Source organism: Cyprinodon tularosa, unplaced genomic scaffold (genome assembly GCF_016077235.1).
Source record: "Cyprinodon tularosa strain WSP-4 unplaced genomic scaffold, ASM1607723v1 ctg195, whole genome shotgun sequence".
NCBI lineage: Eukaryota > Metazoa > Chordata > Actinopteri > Cyprinodontiformes > Cyprinodontidae > Cyprinodon > Cyprinodon tularosa.
In genome coordinates, this window is record NW_024038707.1 from 209,490 (window position 1) to 229,158 (window position 19,669).

A 19,669-nucleotide genomic window follows, 5' to 3' on the forward strand; every position below is an offset into this window, starting at 1 on the left:
TATATCCCTGTAATTATTACACACTGTAGCTTTAACCTGAAGAAAACTGATTTCTGGGGGATGGATCTTTTACATTTTTTTTTAAAGTTATTATATAATTAATTATTGAGTGTAAATTTTGTCTTCTGCCTTTTGGTTTTGCCACATTTCACCAGAACTTTCTCACATCTATTCAAAACTTGAATAGATGTTTAATTTAGTCCGTCAACCGTCCCATAACTGTCTTAAAAGCTATAGTGGACGATGTTTGTCCCACATGCAGGTGTTCTGTCAGATGAGAATACCCGGTCAGACCAGCACATCCATAGTCAAAACCTATCTCTTTAATTTTGTACGAACAATGCACTTTAAACTACCTCAATGCACGTGTATCCCTTCAGTCATGTGCAAAAAACAATTTAATTACTTAATTTTTGGTGTTTTTTTTTAAACGTGTGGTGATCTTTGTTTTTTTGGGACATGACTAAAGGGAGACACGCCCGTCGAGGTAAATTAAAGTCTATTTTTCGAACAAAACTGAATAGATCAATGCATGTTAATTGACTATGAGTATGCTGGTCAGACAGTCAGATCACCACCAGTCATGCTCATTTGCTCTCCTAACGCCATTTTGAATATTCATTCCTTGCTTCTTTCCTTTTACTAAAAATTTTTTTTGTTGTTTACGAAATTTTTTTTGCTAGTGTTTTTTTTTCTTTTTTAGTGTTTTTTTTTTTTAAATGAAATTCACTCTCATTTAACCCATCCCATTGGGGAGCAAGTGGGCTGCATTGTGCGGGGGGCAGTGTGGGGTTAAGGGAAGGGAAGTGTCGCCCTAGTGGTTAGGGCATAGGGCTTAAAATCCTGAGAGTGGGAGTTCTATCCCCAGACTGCCCTGAGCAAGACCCTTAACCCCACACTGCTCCCCGGGTGCTGCACAATGGCAGCCCACTGCTCCACAAGGGGATGGGTTAAATGCAGAGATAAATTTCTCTAATAAGAGATCAATAATGGTTAATTATTTTTTTTAGGGTCTTCCTCAGAAAGCCAGAGTGGCAGTCTGTGGGAGCGGGTTTCAAACTCACAACCTCAGGATTCCTACCTCTATGCCCTAACCACTAGGCCACCACTCCCACTATTCTGTAAGCATTGCTTTCAGTCACAAAGTCTGACATGGTGTAAAGACATCTTTAACGCACAAATTAATAAATGACTTGGACTTTTCTCACCTATGGAAAGAATTCTACACTTTAACTTTAAATTTTTACCAATAATTTGGTTCCAGTGTCCTACCTGAAAGATTGTGTACATTGTGACGGTCAGCGGGCGATTTCCAGAGTAGTCTGCAACCTTGAAGATGTCGACACCCCCATCTGTCAATGTCCTCCAGCTCCTGCCAGAAAATAAAGATAGATTTTAATGAATCACTTATAATCTCTAGGTCCAAATCCTCCCTACTTTATAAAAAAAAAAAAATAATAATATTTAGGGATGAACTTATAAGGCTACCTTTGCCAGAAGATCCTCCTGGCTGGCGTTGACCCCGAAGCGAGGGATGGTGGAGGGGACCAGGCTGTGGGTGGCCTTCTTGACGCCACTGATCTGGGACATTGGACGTTTCCTTTTGTCTTTTGTCTCCTTGGTAGAAGGAGACATGATGTCCATGTCATGTGGTTTCTCTGTTAGAATAAGTTTAGACAACGATGGGTTTTATTCACGGCACAGTTTGCATTTACAGAGAATCTTAAAGTTCAAGAGTCAGAAAAACAACTAACGTAATAAAAACAGAGACATTAAATCACAGATTAAGTACAAAAGTAAAAGAAACGAATGCATAAATACAAAAAAAGAGATCTATAGTTAATTATAGTGCCTAAAGACTCATAAACCTCATATTTTGTCCCATTACTACCACAAACTTCAATGTTTTTCATGGCTACTTTGTGACATAAGAAGACACATAGTGTAGCACTGGCGTACACAAAGTGGGGGTCGTTCCACACCAATTACACTCCAAAAAATCTAAATCTAGATAAGTCTTTTTTTTTTTTTTTTTAAGTAAGTGCATCTGTTCTTGAATTAAGGAGGTAAAAGAGACATTTTGCCAGTGGAACAAGACAATTTACACTTAAAATAAGAAAACACAATTGCATTGTCTTATTTCAAGTGCATATTATCTAATTATCTTAGTAATTTTAAGAGTAAAATTACTCATTCCACTGGCAAACTATCTAATTTACCTGCTCAAATTAAGGGTGAATACACTTAATTTAAGGAATTTTGTACTTATTACTAGATTGTTTTTGCAGTGTGTAGGTCGCGAAATGGTCTTACCAATGATCTAATCATGTAATATGATTCCTAAGTTAGGTAGAGGGACAAATACAATCATGTCCCATCAAATAAATAAATGTGCCGTCAATTAAAGATTAGATTAGATTAGATTAGATTAGATTAGATTAGATTAGATTAGATGAGCTTTATTGATCTCACAGCGAGAAATTCACTGGTCATATATTGGCATAGTGTTTAAAGAAGGTGCAAACAAGCAGGAAAAGGTGCATTAGGAATAAAAATAAATAAATAAAAATAAGAAATAGAAAAAATAAAAAATACAAGGGAGTAACACAGAGATTTGAGGTGTCATATGTACAATCAGGATGGCTTATATAAACAGGTGGATCGACTTTTACATTAAAGTGGAGGCGGTAAGGAACAACGGTGAGGTAGTGGTATGACTATTATATTCACATATATTGCACAGTCAGCATATTGCACAGAATATTGCACAGTCAATAAATAAAACCCCCAATATAGCTGCACAGTGGTTGTTACAGGAGTTATTGTGGTTATAGTGCATTATTATAGAGTGGTGGCAGCAGGAATGGATGACCTGCGGTAAATACATTTAACATTTATTTATTTAATTTAATTAATTAAATTGTAAAATGCTAAATTAAATAATTAAATGCCCTGTTTAATTAACATAACATGTATATTAGTCTGTAGTTATTAAGTTAATATGTATTTTAGAGGGTTGCCAGTTTGTTGCATTTTGCTGCAATGTTTGGGTATTCAAAAGGTCCTGTGTAATCAGATGGTCTATAATAAATGGCTGCTGTAGCAGGAAATGGGTGTCCACCTAAATGGAGAGGTCAGTTAAGGAGAGTATCAATCAAAAATGCAGCCAATAGGATCCAAAGTTTTCTCTGAGAGATGTTCGGAGATCAATTTCTCTGCTTCATGATTCTGCTGTCTGGGAAACTTAAAGAAACACACTCTACAAATCAGGGCTTCATAGAAGTGTGAAAAAGTGAATCATATGTGAAGACAGCTGCGAGAAATCCAGTTTGCAATTAAATATTAAGGTCTGGTCAGATTAATAATTATTATTAGGGATGCGCGATATTGGGATTTTGGCCGATATCCGATATGTCGATATTTTAAAACTCATGTAGCCGATAACCGATATCGATACCGATGTTGAAGCTGGACAAAAATAAGTAGTCATTGAAAATAGCAGTTTTGTTATCCATTTCTGACACTTTGAAAAATAATATACTCAAATATATTTCCATATGCTGATATCAAATAGATTTTTAAAAACGCGGTATCGATCTATTTTACTTTCAAAATCTCGTGAAATTTCATCGTTCTGTTACAAACTCTCGTGATACTTTGCAAATTCTTGTGAGATTTTGTTAGTCAAATAGATCGATACCGCGTCAATATATCAACATATAAAAATATGGCAACATTTTGTGAATTTTCGGGGGATTTCGTAGCATAACGATGACATATAGCAATATTTCATTAGTAAAAGAGATTGATATGGTGTTTTTAAATGGCAATATATCAGCATATGAAGATATTGTGATATTTTAATGTATCAATATTTTTTCCCTCGTCTTTAGAAGTTTTTAAGCCTGTAAAAAAGAAGTTTTTGAGGAAGAAGAAGAAGTAGTATTTCTTTATTTTTTTAGACTTTAGAAACTCAGAAGTTGATCAAATATCGGGTTAAATATCGGTGGGGTGGCCGATGTCCGATATTCAGTTTTAAGGCCGATACCGATAGGGGGCCGATTATATCGTGCATCCCTAATTATTATTATTATTTTTATAGCTCTAACACATGGTGGTGGAGGTACCATGCTGCGGGATGCTTAGGGAACTTTTAGAGACTGCAAAACTGGGGTGGATGTTTACCTTCAAACTGGAAACAAATCTAAACAGACAGCCAAACTGCAATGAACCACAGTGTCCTAGTTAAAGCCCAGGATGCTAACAGACCACCTCCATCCAGTAAGACGGAGCTTTGGCTATTTTACAAAGGAGAATGATTTAGTTTTCACAGCGTTCTGATCCAAAGCGTCTGAATACAAATAATCCCTTCCTCTCCACTCCCTTTTTCAGTGTTTTACATAAAACCTCTGAAAAAACATATTAAAGCTTGTTGGTTGTATTTGAAAAGGTTTAGGAAGTATGAATACTTTCATAACAGCCTCATCTACTTAGAGAGATGTCAAAAAGAGGAGCCATTTTTTACCCAGAAAGGTGCTGGAGATGAACTCGGACACCTGGTTCCCTGAGCGGCTGGTCTCTGACAGCTGGCTGAGCTCTCGGTTCAGCATCCTCTTGAACTGAAAACAAATCAAATAATCAGACAGAAGGCTCACCATTTAAGAAACAAAGCCTCGGATAAGAAAAAAAAAGACATAAACAGATCGGATTGAATCAAAATGAGGTAAATATGATCAAATATGCTTAGATGAGACATGTGAGGAGAAAAACCCACTCATGTTTCATCCTCCAGGTGTTTCTCCTTCTCTAGACAGGTAACACTAAACCCCGGTTAAGGTCTCACCTCTGCAACCAAGTTCAGCGCCAGCCTCTGCTTACCCGAGCGGATATCCACAGCGCACAGATAAAACAACTCACTTCTGGCATCTCAGCACAAAGAGGTACGAATAGGAGTCAAAATAAAGAAAATAAAGAGTTTGCTGGTTCTCCTCTGATCAACTCAAATAAAAATTTAATTGAAAATGATGAGAAAAAAGGATAGAGCCGCAGCTTAGGGAATGCAGGGGGATGTGAGCGCCACACAACATGCCTCTCCCTGCCTGTTCCTCATTCACACTGTTACTGACTGCTCACTATGTGTGTAAACAGAAACAGGGAGATACTCCAGTGTCCGCCTCCTCCTTCACTCGCAGATCAGTCTGGAGACTCTCCGTTAAAGAAAATTTGGAGCAGTTCACCAAACGAACGTCCAATCAGCGTTGGCTTTGAGGCGGGTTGAGGTGTGACGCAACGAGAAGCGCGACAGTTCAGTCTAAAGAACATGGCGGCTTCAGCCGATGAAACTAGCGTTAGCGTGGCTATCGAGCAAGTTATATATATATATATATATTTTATCGGAATTACAGAGTATTTCTTCACTGAAAGAAGAGCAAAACACTGCTCTGGAGGCTTTTCTCAGAGGAAAATATGTTTTTGCTCTTCTCCCGACTGGTTTCGGCAAGAGTTTGATCTATCAATTGGCTCCTCTTCGTCGTGGCTCTGTTAGTACGTCATATGCTTCGTTGATCTGATTGGTTTATTTGGCCCATCTATCACCAACATAGGCCAATCAGCTAACCAGTATTTTCGCCCCTTCCCAAAATTACTTCTACGGAAGGTTTCCAGATGGATATGCAGAGCAAATCCATCTGATGGAGTCAGGGTAGAAACCTGCAGGATTAACAACAATTAAATTGTGTTCCATTATTGTTGCAAACAAATATTTGTAAATGGAAATAAAAAAAAAAAAAAAAAAAATGAAATGAAACATTGATAAAAAAAGGGTTTTTAGATAAAAGTTTCCTCAGACATTTCTTTAAATAATTTCTTTCTAAATATTTTTTTTTATTTAATTTATATTTCAAAAATGTATTTTTTCAAAAATGTATAGAATTCATATTTGAATTTTTTTTTTTTTTTATCAGATATCTCCTTTTAAGATTTTCAATGACTCAAACTCTCTCTGGCACGTTCATTTACCAATAAATACCGTTGTTGCTAACGCTGTGTTGACCAATAGAAATGCGTCTTGAAGATAAGAGGTGTGAAGAATCTGATCTGTAAAAAGCAGTTTGACACGGCGCAGCAGTGGCAGAAAAGAGTTTCTGGTATAGGATGTGAAAGTTTGCCCTGCAGCTTGTTGGTCGCTGATTTGAATCCCATTTCTTTCATTGTATATTTGGGCAAAATCTGACTTGAAATTATGCAATGCTCTTTTAGTAGCCCTCGTCTATGACAACCTGGCTTCAACCAGCGTGCCCCAAGGCAGCTGTGGCTACAATGTTTCGTCAAACAGCCTGAAATTAATTTCCACTGTTATGCTGATGCTACTCAGCAATACTTGTATATAAGTTGTAGCACAAGGGGTGGAGCCAAACGTTCAGCTGCTCTGCACCAGTCACAGAAGAGCAACAGCAATGTCTCGTTAGGTTTGGTCGGTGGGTGTCCAACTATTTATTTTCTGACATAATTTACAAATAAATTTTTTAAAAATTGTGTTTCCTTTATTTTTGTATTTTTTCATAGCTAAAGTGATATTGGATGATCATTACAGAACTCCCTCATCTTTCTGTGGCAGACTGAATACTTTTTGGCCCAGCTGTGGTATTTCTCTGACAAGCCTCTACAATTAACCAGTCCGTCTGTCTTCTTGGTAGTGATTGAGAGCGGCTGTTTTGTTGAACCTTACCTTGTTTGAAGCCATCTCGCTGACAGAGTGTCGCGTTTTCAGCGTCTCTAGTTGTTCCAGACACCAATCCAGCTCATCTAGAGTCTCTATGGCCAACTGCTGGTGAGGCTCCTCTGCTCAAAATATGCAAAAGAAGAAGAAGAAAAAGGGCATTAAGCCATGGAAAAAGCCCCCTAAATAGCCCCCTCTTAGGACTTTAACTTCTGGATAAACAGAAAGTAGTGATGGTGAAAAAAAATGAAACAAGTTTATTAAAAAGCTAATAGGAGTGGCATCCATTTGTCTGACTTCCAGTCTATACAATTCCTTCTCTGGTGCAGAGTGTCATTTGTTCTGCAGAGAGTGTGATTGGTTGCAGTCATCCCTGTCTTCAAGAACTGTACACTTCCAGGACTCTGAGGTGAGCAGGAATTACTGTAGCTTAGCTCCTCCCACCCTGGATACAAGCTGTTCCAGCCCCACCCCTCTGACAGGAGGCTGAGGTCCATCAGGACTAGAACATCCCATCTAAAAAACTGCTTCTTCCCATCTGCAGCTATCCTCATTACCAAGGCCTAGGTCCTCTGACTGACATTTTCTAGTTGCTAATACCATTTTTTCAATATTGATTTTGTTGTAGAGAAGGAGGATTGACTCATGCATGTTATATTAGGATTTTGTTTATGTAGTTATGTAGTTTATGGATCCCTGCTGGCCATTCGATTTTGAAATGGGAAATCCAAAACTGGGACATAAACTGTTTCCTGTTTTCACACTAAAACAAAAAAAAAAGCTGTTGAGCTGGTTGACAAATTTCTTTGTATCCCTGCTTCTTTCTGTATCTCTGCTTCTATCTCCTTGAACGTGGTCGCTCACACTGAGCCTGGTTCTGCTGCAGGTTTCGTCCTGTTAAAAGGGAGTTTTTCCTCTCCACTGTCGCTACAAGCATGCTTAGTGTGAGGGATTGCTGAAGAGTCAATAAGTCGATGCAATCAACTGGTTTTCCTTAGAGAGAAAACTTTGAATCAATTTGACTGTATGATCTGGTTGAACTGTAAAGTGCCTTGAGATGACGTGTTGTGAATTTCCGCTATATAAATAAACTTAATTGAATTTAATTGAAAAAAAAAATTTAAAAACAAAAAAGAAGACTTTTTAATATTTTTTTTGGAAACAACAAATTGGTAAAAAAAAAAAAAAAAAAATCATCCCATTATTTGTTTTTGAATTCCAATATGAAAAAAATCAAATTAAAAAACAAATCTAGACGTCCTTTCATTCCTCAGTGCGTCCACACCAGTATAGATGTTGTACAATACTAAAACATATTAATACAATCGTATCCCTGGTTACTCCAAATAAACCTCCTCCTTATTATTGTCATTACCCTATATAAGACATTTTAGCAGTAAACCCGCTCTACTACCAAAATAAATAAAATAAATAAATAACAAGGACACCAACACATCAGCTAATTTGTAAACAGTAAAGCTCTGGACCAGAAAGTAAACATGAGCCTCATGGCTGTCCATCAGATCTTTATAGCTTCTTATTTCAATTGTCTATTAACAATGAAATCACCAAACTGACAATAATAACTATAAACATCATTGCTGTGACAAAAATAAATGTTGCAAAGTCTTTTTTTGGGGGTGTTATGACTGCTTCATGTCACTACTGAATAAAAACAGAGGGGAGTATGGAGTCAGAAAAGGGTCAAATGTTTGTAAACTTATAAATCTTAGTTGAAACTGAAAAAAATAAGAGTTGATATTGAATGTAACATTTTTACCTTATAATCTGAGAAACTAAAAAAGCAAAATAAATAAAATAATAAGAATTGAATCATGAACATGAATTGAACTCCTAATTAGGTTTAGTATTTCAATTAAACTTTTTCTTTTTTTATTTCTTTTCTTTATTGCAGGTTTAGATTCAAATCCCTTTCTTTCATTTTTTTCCTTTAGCTTCAAATTTCTTTTTCAGTTTCAGGATTTTTTTTTGTTACACTTTCAAATAAATTTTTCTTCACCTTCAGATTTTGACCCCAATCTGACAGGAGTGGGCGGGGAAACGTGATTCAGATCCAACCACTTACAGTAGTAGCCATTCAAAATTTCTCCACTTTCCTTGTTTGGCCCTTGGCTCGTCCCCTGAGATTAATTTTTTAAATATCAATCTTTGTAATCAAATATTCTTTCTATCAAGATTTATGGACATTAAGATCTAAAGATAAGCACCATCTCCTGGTTAGACCCTGTAATTGAGTGAAAGGGTGGAAAAAAATATGCACGCCTTGGCAGGGGCGTAACGACACGAAAAAAGGCCCTAAGCAACATTATCTGGGGGCCCCATATGAAGTACAACACGTGATAAAGGTTCAGGATACACCAACAGTTCTATAAATCGGCCAAGAAAATACAATTATGCAATTCTCAGTAGTAAAATAATATATATATTATATATATTATATGTATTTTTTATAATAATATAAAAATAGTGACTGCGCACCGTGAATGGAACCATTGGGGACATAAACCACCACATGCTACAGACATCCCAATATCCAACAACTCATTTCAGGGAGATGCTTATCGAACCCCAACCCCTGAGCTTCTCAGCCCCCCTCCTCACCCACGCTCTCTCCATTCATCTCCTGGTCGCCATCTTTACTCACTGCAGCAGCAGCGTCCACCTCTCCCTCTTCGGTTCTCTGAAAGAACGTGTTTATTTTGGGAAGTTTTTTCCATTCTTCCAGCAGCTCTTCTTTCCTTTTTCTTTTCTAGAATCCGCTTAAGTTCCTCTTTTTGGTATCGATCGTCGCTAACACATTGTACGTAACAGTTACCGTTATAATCTACGCTCTGGGTTACACATAATTCCAACTTGTAGTGTAAAAAAAAAGAAAAAAACTCAAATACATCGTTCTTTTAAGATCTTTGTTGCGGTTTGAAGCATATTATATGATTGTATTTCTTACTAACCGTCTAACGAACTATACACAGTTATTTTATTTATTTATTTATTTATTTTTTTACAGTGTCCTCTCTGGCAATAAGAATAATTGTCTTGATGCCAAAAAGAGCCCAACAGATTTTACTTTCACAAGTGGAGCAGTATGGCAATTGCCATATAGCTCCACTTGTTTCATGCATATACATTGCTTTATTATAATTATGCAGAGAGTTTTACAGTTTATATAGACACTGCAATGTAAATAGAGCAGAAAAACAGAAGGAAAAAAGAAAAAAAAAAGAGAAAAGATGAAAGAAAGAAGAGATAGAAAGGAGATAATTACAGGAGATAATTAGGAGATATTAACATAGTCATTAAAAGTAGCACTGTCTGCTTTGCTTTTGGTGTTTAAACGGCTCACCATCATGGTGAAATCTGTCACGTGTTGCGGTATAAATAAGGTCCGGTGCGGACAGTCACTTCAGTATCAGGTGGGTTTAAGAGTATTTTTTCGGCACCATTACATCTGCAAAGAGACGTCCTAGTCTACAATTGTGTAGGGGACCCACCAGGTGTCAGTGATGGGGCCCCTAAGACATCGGGGGCCCGTAAGCAACTGCTGTCTCTGCTTATCTGTATTTATGCCATTGTGCCCGGGAGACGACCAGTGGCTGGAAGTTGGCTGGCGTTTGATTGGGAAGGGCCATTTTTAATGGCTGCTACTGTAATGGTGTTGTTATCAGACCCGTGTTAGTTATTAGACATTGGCCCATTCTGGCTGCAGCACAAACCTGCAAGACTGGTCTTACACATCGAGGGTGGGTTGCTTCCTGGAGATCTCGTCCTGTAAAAACAACACAGATATGTTAGGTTAATGTCAGCATGACTGCAACTGTTGAAAGAAACGCTGTGGCTTAAACACTTACTTGCTGGCTGCTCTGTCTTGCTGGCCAGTAATGATGGCAAAGTTACTTCGGACTGTCCTCAAGCTGGCCAGGACCTAAATGCAGGGACAGGAAGTTGGTCAAACTGGACCTGTGGTTTTGTCTCCTTGTGTCTTTGTTTAATTTGCTATTTTTTCACAATCAAATGTGTCTCTGTATGAACAGAGCACGCTTTCACTTTGCAGCTTTTATTCTCTTAAAGGAATAGTACACCCAAAACATGATTAGCCTTCATTTTCTACTCACCCCCATGCTGAACAACACTCTGGAGTACTTTTTTGATATCTCAAATGCATCTGGAGATCTGGGAGGCTTCTTGCTGTCTGCTGACATTCAAATAATGGAGGTCTATGGTGCCCGAGGCAGAAAGGTCCATAAAAGTCCACAAAAAAACGTGTCAATATTCCTCCATACTGCTCGTCCAATGTATTCCAAGTGTCCTGAGTGGGTAGCATCCATAATTTACTGGAAACGAAGTCATTTAGAATGTTTTTAGAGCATAAACAGTAGTGTATAGGATTTCCTGAAAGCGCGCGCCTGCAAGTTCACGAGTCTACGGAAACCGCGGCAGACCAAACCAGATGAAAGTGCGCATTCAGCGTCTGCTCTGCCGATAATGCAAGCGTAGAAGAAGAAATGTGCTGTTTACCTGTGCAAAGAAAGAAACAACGAAAGAAAAATGTCTGAGGACTTCAGTGTTGAGGAAGAGCATGAGTTCTTTGCCGAGCTGAATGCGCACTTTCGTCTGGTTTGGTCCGCCGCGGTTTCTGTAGCGTCGTGAACTCGCAGGCGTGCTTTTAGGAAATCCTATACACTACTGTTTATGCTCTAAAAACATTCTAAATGACTTCGTTTTGAGTAAATTATGGACGCTACCCACTCAGTACACTTGGAATACATTGGACGAGCAGTATGGAGGAATATTGACACGTTTTTTTGTGGACTTTTATGGACCTTTCTGCCTCGGGCACCATAGACCTCCATTATTTGAATGTCAGCAGACAGCAAGAAGCCTCCCAGATCTCCAGATGCATTTGAGATATCAAAAAAGTACTCCAGAGTGTTGTTCAGCATGGGGGTGAGTAGAAAATGAAGGCTAATCATGTTTTGGGTGTACTATTCCTTTAACTGATATACAGCACAGGGCATTCCCCATCCCCCCCCCCTTCAATGTTTTCATAGCATCGCCTCTGTGTTATGTCTGTCCCTCCGTCAGCAGCCAAAAATTGACTCAGCGTGCAGAGAAGGGCCTGCAGAGGGTCGCGTTTCCAGGCCTCGCCCAGGCCGACATGTAAATCTGAAACAGCACTAGCCAGCAGTATTCGATTCACCTCTCCTGTCAGAGGGTAAACCGAGCACAAGCGTGACGCACGTCCCTCGCAAGAGTCAGGCAACACCAGCAGGATGTCTGGCTTTTGTCACAGAGCCAACCGCAAGAGCTGAGGGGTTGTTCCAGTGAAGCGCTCACGTTACCATCTGAGCTTTTCTGTAATGATTTCATCGGAGAGTCGCTGCTGACTGCAGCATCTTAGACAGACAACGAAACTCGCAAATAAAAAAATCTTAGGAGGACTCACCTGTGCAAAAGGTGTGACGATCATGTCTTCCGAGTGTCTGCAAAAAGTAATAAGGGCAGAACGTAAGGAGACTTCATATCATTCAAGCCGTTTAACACTTTAAATTATATACAATGTGAGGCTGTTTTAATACTTCAAACAAACATAGTAAACTTTAGTATGTAAAGTGTCGTTTCATTTTTTTTTAAAGGATTTTAAACAAAAATAGCATGCACCCCATAAGGAGCAGTTGGCGAGGGAATTTACTGTGGTAAATGGCGATAAATGATAACAGGTGGTATTAATGTTTTTATGACATGCAAAAAAACTAAACAAAACAAAAAAAAGAACCAAACTGGATGTGAAAAAGGGACCAGAGGTGAAGTGCTTGCAGCTTAGTGATTTTAAGGACAGAGCTGAGGTATGTTGGGCTGGAGGCAGAGCAGTGGAGACATTTAGGGGACAGAGAGTGTTTTATCTATTTTTTAATTCTGCTTGATCTTCTCACCGAGATGACAACCAGTTGACCTCCCAGTGCTTCAAGCTTTCTTCCCTTTAAAAACAGATATGCGAGAGTGCGTAAGGACACCTGAGGCTGCTGGAAGCATGAAGGCGAAGCTGTTCAGACACTATGCTGGTGAAAATTCTCAGCCATCCAGGTCATAGTCATTCCAAAAAAGTTAAAAAACAATCTGCAACCCCAATCCCATTTTCAGACAGGACAACAATTCCCTTTAACGATCCCCCTTTCAGAGACATAGACAGGTATGGGGCATTGCAGGCTAACAAATAAGCCAAACGACCCCCATTCCAAAGGGGTGGACCCGTTCATCTGTTTCAATTTGCATGTTTTCTAAACCAAAACAAGGCTTGTTAAGCTGCTGTATAAAGCTTTGAACTAAACGCTATTTCTGACTTTAGAATGGAAAAACCTTCCTGGATGGGAAGCGAAACGTCTTCAAACTTGGAAACGAAATCCAGTGGATAGTTTTTTAACTTTTTTGGAATGTTCGGGCACTATGAATTTGAGAGACTAGATATATAACAGAAGATTGATTTTTATTAAAATTGTGTTCAGTACCTCCAATACTATGGGGAGAATTTTGTTCCAATATTATTGAAAACATGTGACCTCATTTTAAAAGCGGAAATTTAAAAAATTTCGTCTAGATATATATATTAAGAGACTAGATATATAACAAAAAAATAGATTTTTATTAAAATTGTGTTCAGTACCTCCAACACTATGGGGAGAATTTTGTTCCAATATTATTGAAAACATGTGACCTCCTTTTAAAAGTGGAAATTTAAAACATTTCGTCTAGATATATATATATTAAGAGACTAGATATATAACAAAAAAATAGATTTTCATTAAAATTGTGTTCAGTACCTCCAACATTATGGGGAGAATTTTGTTCCAATATTATTGAAAACATTTGACCTCATTTTAAAAGTGGAAATTTAAAAAATTTCGTCTAGAAATATATATTAAGAGACTAGATATATAACAGAAAAATACATTTTCATTAAAATTGTGTTCAGTACCTCCAACACTATGGGGAGAATTTTGTTCCAATATTATTGAAAACATTTGACCTCTTTTTAAAAGTGGAAATTAAAAAAAAAAACTCAATGAAAAACAAAAAGGTTTTTAGCATGATTTATAATGCCTTTATACATATGTCACCTCAAATTTCTGTGTTACTCCCTTGTACTTTTTATTTTTTTATTTCCTATTTTTATTTTTTTTCATTGTGTGTGATACATGTACACTTGCACTTAATTCTTATTCTTATCTTGTATAAACTGTAGATACAGTGCTTGCTTGTTTATTCTTAATGCACCTTTTTCCTCCTTGTTTGCACCTTCTTCTTTAATTACTAGGCCAATATGTGACCAGTTAATTTCTCCGCTGTGAGATCAATAAAGCTCATCTAATCTAATCTAAAAGTTCAACCACTATTTGATGTGTATTTAGATTTAATTCTTATTATTTTATGTCTCCTTTTTTAGTTTCTCAAATTATAAGGTAAAAATATGACATTCAATATAAACTTTTATTTTTTCAGTTTCAACTTTTATCTGTGCGGTTTCAACTGAGAACAAAAGTTTACAAAAATTTTGACCCCTTTCTGACTCCATATATGTGTTCTTCGATTATAGTTACCAAATTTTATTTTAAAAATTATTTAGTTTTATTTATTTCTTTTCCAGCTTTTATTTTATTGTATAATTTTTATGAATGGAAACTGATTTTCATTAATTGCATCTTTTTCAAATCCTCCTCTACGCTTCTGGGCGGTCCATTTGGGGACCAATAGAAACGCTGTTACTAACGTCCTCGCCGAGCAAACTTATTTTCATTGGTCGGTGTAAAACAAGTCTAAATAGTAATTTAAAGATGACATAAAAGCAGATTTAGGGAGCGCCGTACACGCTGAACACACCGAAGACTCGGGTGAAAACATGGACATAAGGGCCGATTCTGATACAAAAACAACCCACTAATATCAGCCATCATTCTGGGCAAATTGCTGCTACAAAAATAAATCTGCTTGATGGAATTTTTTTATTTTAAAGACTGTTTTTGCTCTAAGAAGACGCGTGTTGTTTTTTCCTCACCACACAAGTAATAAGATCAACAACAAAGCCGTAACAACTGGGGGGAAGAAAAACCCATTAAGATGATGATAAATACTTATTTGAATAAAATGTTTCAAGTGATTTGAATTTAATTTCGTATTTATTTGAAACATCGCAAAGGTGAAAATGTCCCCCCCCAACATTAGCAGAATATCGACCAAGCTGTGCACACATTTGTAACAGAAGGGCAGCTACTGAGATTAAGATCTACTCTTCCAACCATTTCTAATGGGCCTACTTACATGTAGTGTTTTATTTTACTGCATTTAAAAGCTAAAAGTCTTTCAAATATGACTTTATTTTTATAAACTTAAATAAAGTATGGGACGTGTTCTCTCTCAGTGTCTGTTTATTGTTAAATGACCAAGTTGGACAATAAACATTGTGTTACTGAATAAGAAAATAACTTGTTTGAGTATTTAGCAGATTACCAGCTATGGAGTAAATTTTGACCCATTATTGCAGAAAGCAAAGAACACCTTTAAAAAATGGAATAATAAAAGACAATCCAGAAATGAAACATCTTTTTTTAGACAAAAGAGGTTTTGAGAGTAACTTTGCTGTTTCCTCGGATCAAATCATTTAACATTTTCCAGTTTTTGTTTTTAGATTTTATTTTATTTTATTCAATTTTCTGCAATTTCTCTGTTTCTGATTGAGTTCTATAAATATTTTTTTTAACGGCAATCTGCAGATCATATTCTTTTCCGTTCTGGGGTGGGCTGTCCTCTGAATTATGGAACAAAGATGCATTTCTATTTATTTGTATTTTTATTGGTCAGTGCACCAAGAGTATATTTATTGGGATTGAAATTAAAAAATAAATGAAATTGGAAAAATTTAAATTTATGAAAAAGTTCAAAATGTTTGATTTTTATTAAGTTGCTCAAAGTGTTATTTCTTGATAAATTTTTTCAAGTTTTAATGTAATTTAATTAATTTATTTTTTTTGGAGCAATAATGGAATAAAAGTCCCTCTATAATGACCATGGTTGTAAATCATGTGTTCATAGGAATCATCAGGAATAGTAGAGATTTAAGAGGTTTAGAGTTCAAAAAATTATCTTTTTATGAAGTTTTATTTATTTTGAGGTTATTGGTGAGACCGTAGAGGAGGAGAAACTCCATGTGCAATAAAGGTTTTCCTGCAAAAGAATAAAAAAAGGATAGAAGAAGTTAACCAATCACAGGTGAAGGAGTTGAACTCACAGATCGCTGGCTGAGGATGGATTCCTGGAGGGACCTTTGGGTGAAAGGTCAAAGTCTGAGTCAGAGCGGTAGAGAAAGGATTCCCGCCTCTGGCTGTGTGGATAGTTGGCCTGCAGGACCAGACCAGAACCGGAGCTGCCCTGGGCGTCCAGGGGGCTGCGCCCCACTGATAACCCATTCTCCACATCAAAGCTGAAACCAGAGAAAAAGAGCAGAGAATTAAACGACTGGCCGATTTCATCAAAGACACATTTTAGTAATCAGTATGAGAAGGAAATGAAAGAAGTCGGATCCCACTTAGAGAGTCTGTTTTATGCATCTGACAGGAAGAATAGGCGTAGGATCATTCAGAGAATGGTGCTAATTTCTATTAAAATGAAGTTAAAGATTTATGTTCTTTGGAAAAGAGGAAAAGAAGGATGACTTTTAAACATTTGGGAAAAAAGGAAATAGGAGCCGAAAGCTCGCTCTTTTATAAAGTGTCAAAGAAGGAGACTGGGTTGTGAAATATACTCAAACAGAGCTAACTGAATAAAAAAAAAACCTCAGGAAGTTTGCTAAAATGAGTTCCGCTTTATTTTGTTTATCAGCAGCTGCTCAGAGAAGCACGACAGACAAACGGTTAGAATAAACCGAGGGCGAAATGAGGCGGCGTTGAGAGACACAGACAAAGACCGGCGATCACAGAACAACCAAAGGCATCGGGACAAAAATAAACCGATGACAGAAAAGCCGACAAAGAACAGACTGGATACGTCTGTCTGCAGAAAATCAGTTTTAGTTGGTGGTTTTCCTTTAATATAACCACATTTTTACACCACAAAACAAAGAACAGCTTTTGTTGTTCTGAAGGTGAGATGTGGGATGTATGTTCTGCTTGCAGCAGAGGTGTGAGTGAACAGCAGGGGATCAATTTAGCATTAAACTAAAGGATGAGTCTAGAAATAGCTCAGTGTTCAGATAGTTAGTTCGTCCGGATCAGACAGTTTGGCTGCATGCAGGGAAAAAGAACCAAAACAAAGCGTTTTGATTAAGGGAGTAACTTTGTGAGGAAAGTTAATGGGGACACTTTAAAGGTGGTGGCGGATTGACTTAAGGTTACTCGTCACAAATGCTTTCAATAGGGTTTGTATTTTCCAAAAATGAGCTCAAACACATTTATTGAATGTTTTCCTATTGTTTGGAGCCCAAAAGAATAAAAATACACTGATATTTATATTTATGGGTAGTTAAACATTAATGTATAAATAAAAGGATGAATAACAGCCGATTCCGTTGCCAACAGCAATATACCATTCCTCCCTAGTATGTACACAATTTCAGCTTCATTCATCCATACATCCAGAAAAATGTGGATTGGATGTTTTCCCTTTCAGCTACATCAGTGATTATCCTCCTTCAAAAACAGCAAAATCAGATTTAGAAAACTGTCCCACATATTGTTGAGAGCCAAAATCAATGTATTCAGAATCAGAAATACTTAAATAACCCCAGAGGGAAATTACTTTTGTTACACGCTCCAGTTACAGTTTTATATATATACACATCCAACTACATAAGATAATAAAGATAAAAAAAAATAAAAAAGCTAAAAATATATACACATATAGCTCTTCTGTATATATATACACACACGTATGTATGTATGTATGTATGTATGTATGTATGTATGTATGTATGTATGTATGTATGTATGTATGTATGTATGTATGTATGTATTTATGTATGTATGTATGTATGTATGTATATATATGCATATGTAAAACTAAATCCAAGTAAAGTGATAAATCCAAGTAAAGTGATAATCCAAGTGAAGTGATAATCCAAGTAAAATTATAAATCCAAGTAAAGTGATAAATTCAAGTAAAGTAATAATCCAAGTAAAATTATAAATCCAAGTAAAGTGATAATCCAAGTAAAGTGATAAATCCAAGTTAAGTGATAATCCAAGCAAAGTGATAAATCCAAGTGAAGTGATAATCCAAGTAAAATTATGAATCCAAGTAAAGTGATAATCCAAGTAAAGTGATAAATCCAAGTAAAGTGATAAATCTAAGTAAAGTGATAATCCAAGTAAAGTGATAAATCCAAGTAAAGTGATACGTGGCGTGCAAAAATAGTGCATAAATGTCAATTTTTTTAAATTGAAATTATTGGTGGGCGTCCACAACAGTCCTTAAGAAAGTTACGCCTGAGGTTTTGATCCACCTTCCTGCTTTCCCCAAAGCCCTTCTAGTGACATTTAATGCCAGGGAGACTTCTTCAGCACCATGACGTTTTCCTTTGAAACAATAAAGGAATTTCTCCTAGACTGGGTAACGACTGGAATATTGATGGAACAAAATTTACTCCATATAGCTCTTAACACCCACCTAATTTTCGATAAACCTAGTCTATTCTGCATACCCAAAGGAAAAAGCAAATAACTGAGGAACTGTAAGTCCAAATTACATGTGTGATACATCTTTTGAAAGCTAACACCTTCTAGTTTCTGACAATAACAGAGGTAATAGAGAACATGCTTGAGAATAGGCATGTCTAATTTTATTACATTTTCTCTACACGTTACATGTCTGATTTAGGGTTTCTATGGGTTAAATGCAAGTTTAATGCTTCGGGACACCAACGTATGGTTGCTGTGGCCGAAGAGAAAGAATAATTGAAACAGAGTTAATTTTTCCAATCTTTATTCTGTATAAATAAAATGCATCTATCTAAAATTTAACAGAATGCAAACGTACAGCAAGTGACACACAAACATTCACGCACACACCTAAGGAGAATCTAGAGAAGCCAATCAACCTAACAGTCATGTTTCTGGACTGTAGGAGGACCCATGCATTCTCAGGGAGAACATGCAAACTCCATGCAGAAAGACCCTAGGCCAGGAATTGAACCCAGAACTTTCTTGCTGCGAGGCAGCAGTGCTACCCACTGCTCTACTGAGCAGCCCACACATTTCAGACCTCTAAGTATAACAGTTCCAGAGCTGTGGGGCTTTGAACTTTTAATGTCACCAGCATTTCTGAGTCGTTAGTTGCTTTAAAACGCTTTAAAAATGGTTGCCGGCGACCAGGTGGCTTTTAAGAGGTTAAAAATCTCCCTTTGATTATTTTTATTCCCATGTTCTATATCTATTCTTCCCAGTATGGCTGCACTCACAGCCTCCTCCATCCATTCTGTTGTTGTTTTCTGCAACAACCTCCAGTTCCTGTGCTTCTATTTTTAGTCGGTCTATAATGGGAAGCAGGCTGAAATAGGCAACAGTGGAGCTAAGAATAGCCCATCAGGTATAACTCTGAGCCCTCCTCCCTCTATCCCCCGCATCACAGTGCAGCACCACCTCCCCCAGCCATTCATGAATACCAGGCGAGGAGTTTCTATTTGTGGGTCAACCTGAGCTAAAATTAGACCCAGGCTAAAAACATCCTCCACATCTTTCAGATGCTGGGATTTCACCATTTTGTTTTTACTCTTTATTCTCTATCCTTCATCTGTCTTTAGTTCAGGTCAATGAAGGTAAAGTGGAGACTTTAAAAATTGCTCACACATGGAAATGATTAGATAGAAATATTGTATAGTTTATACATTCATGTTGACATCATTGTTTTAATTTGCTCTTTTAAAGGAAAAGTTTGGTCATATTCAGAATT

General features: G+C 37.1%; 1 pseudogene; it reads right to left on the bottom strand.

The window, feature by feature from the left end:
* LOC119782540 overlaps nucleotides 1-19,669 on the bottom strand; it is a 106,966-nt pseudogene that overhangs the window by 13,660 nt on the left and 73,637 nt on the right.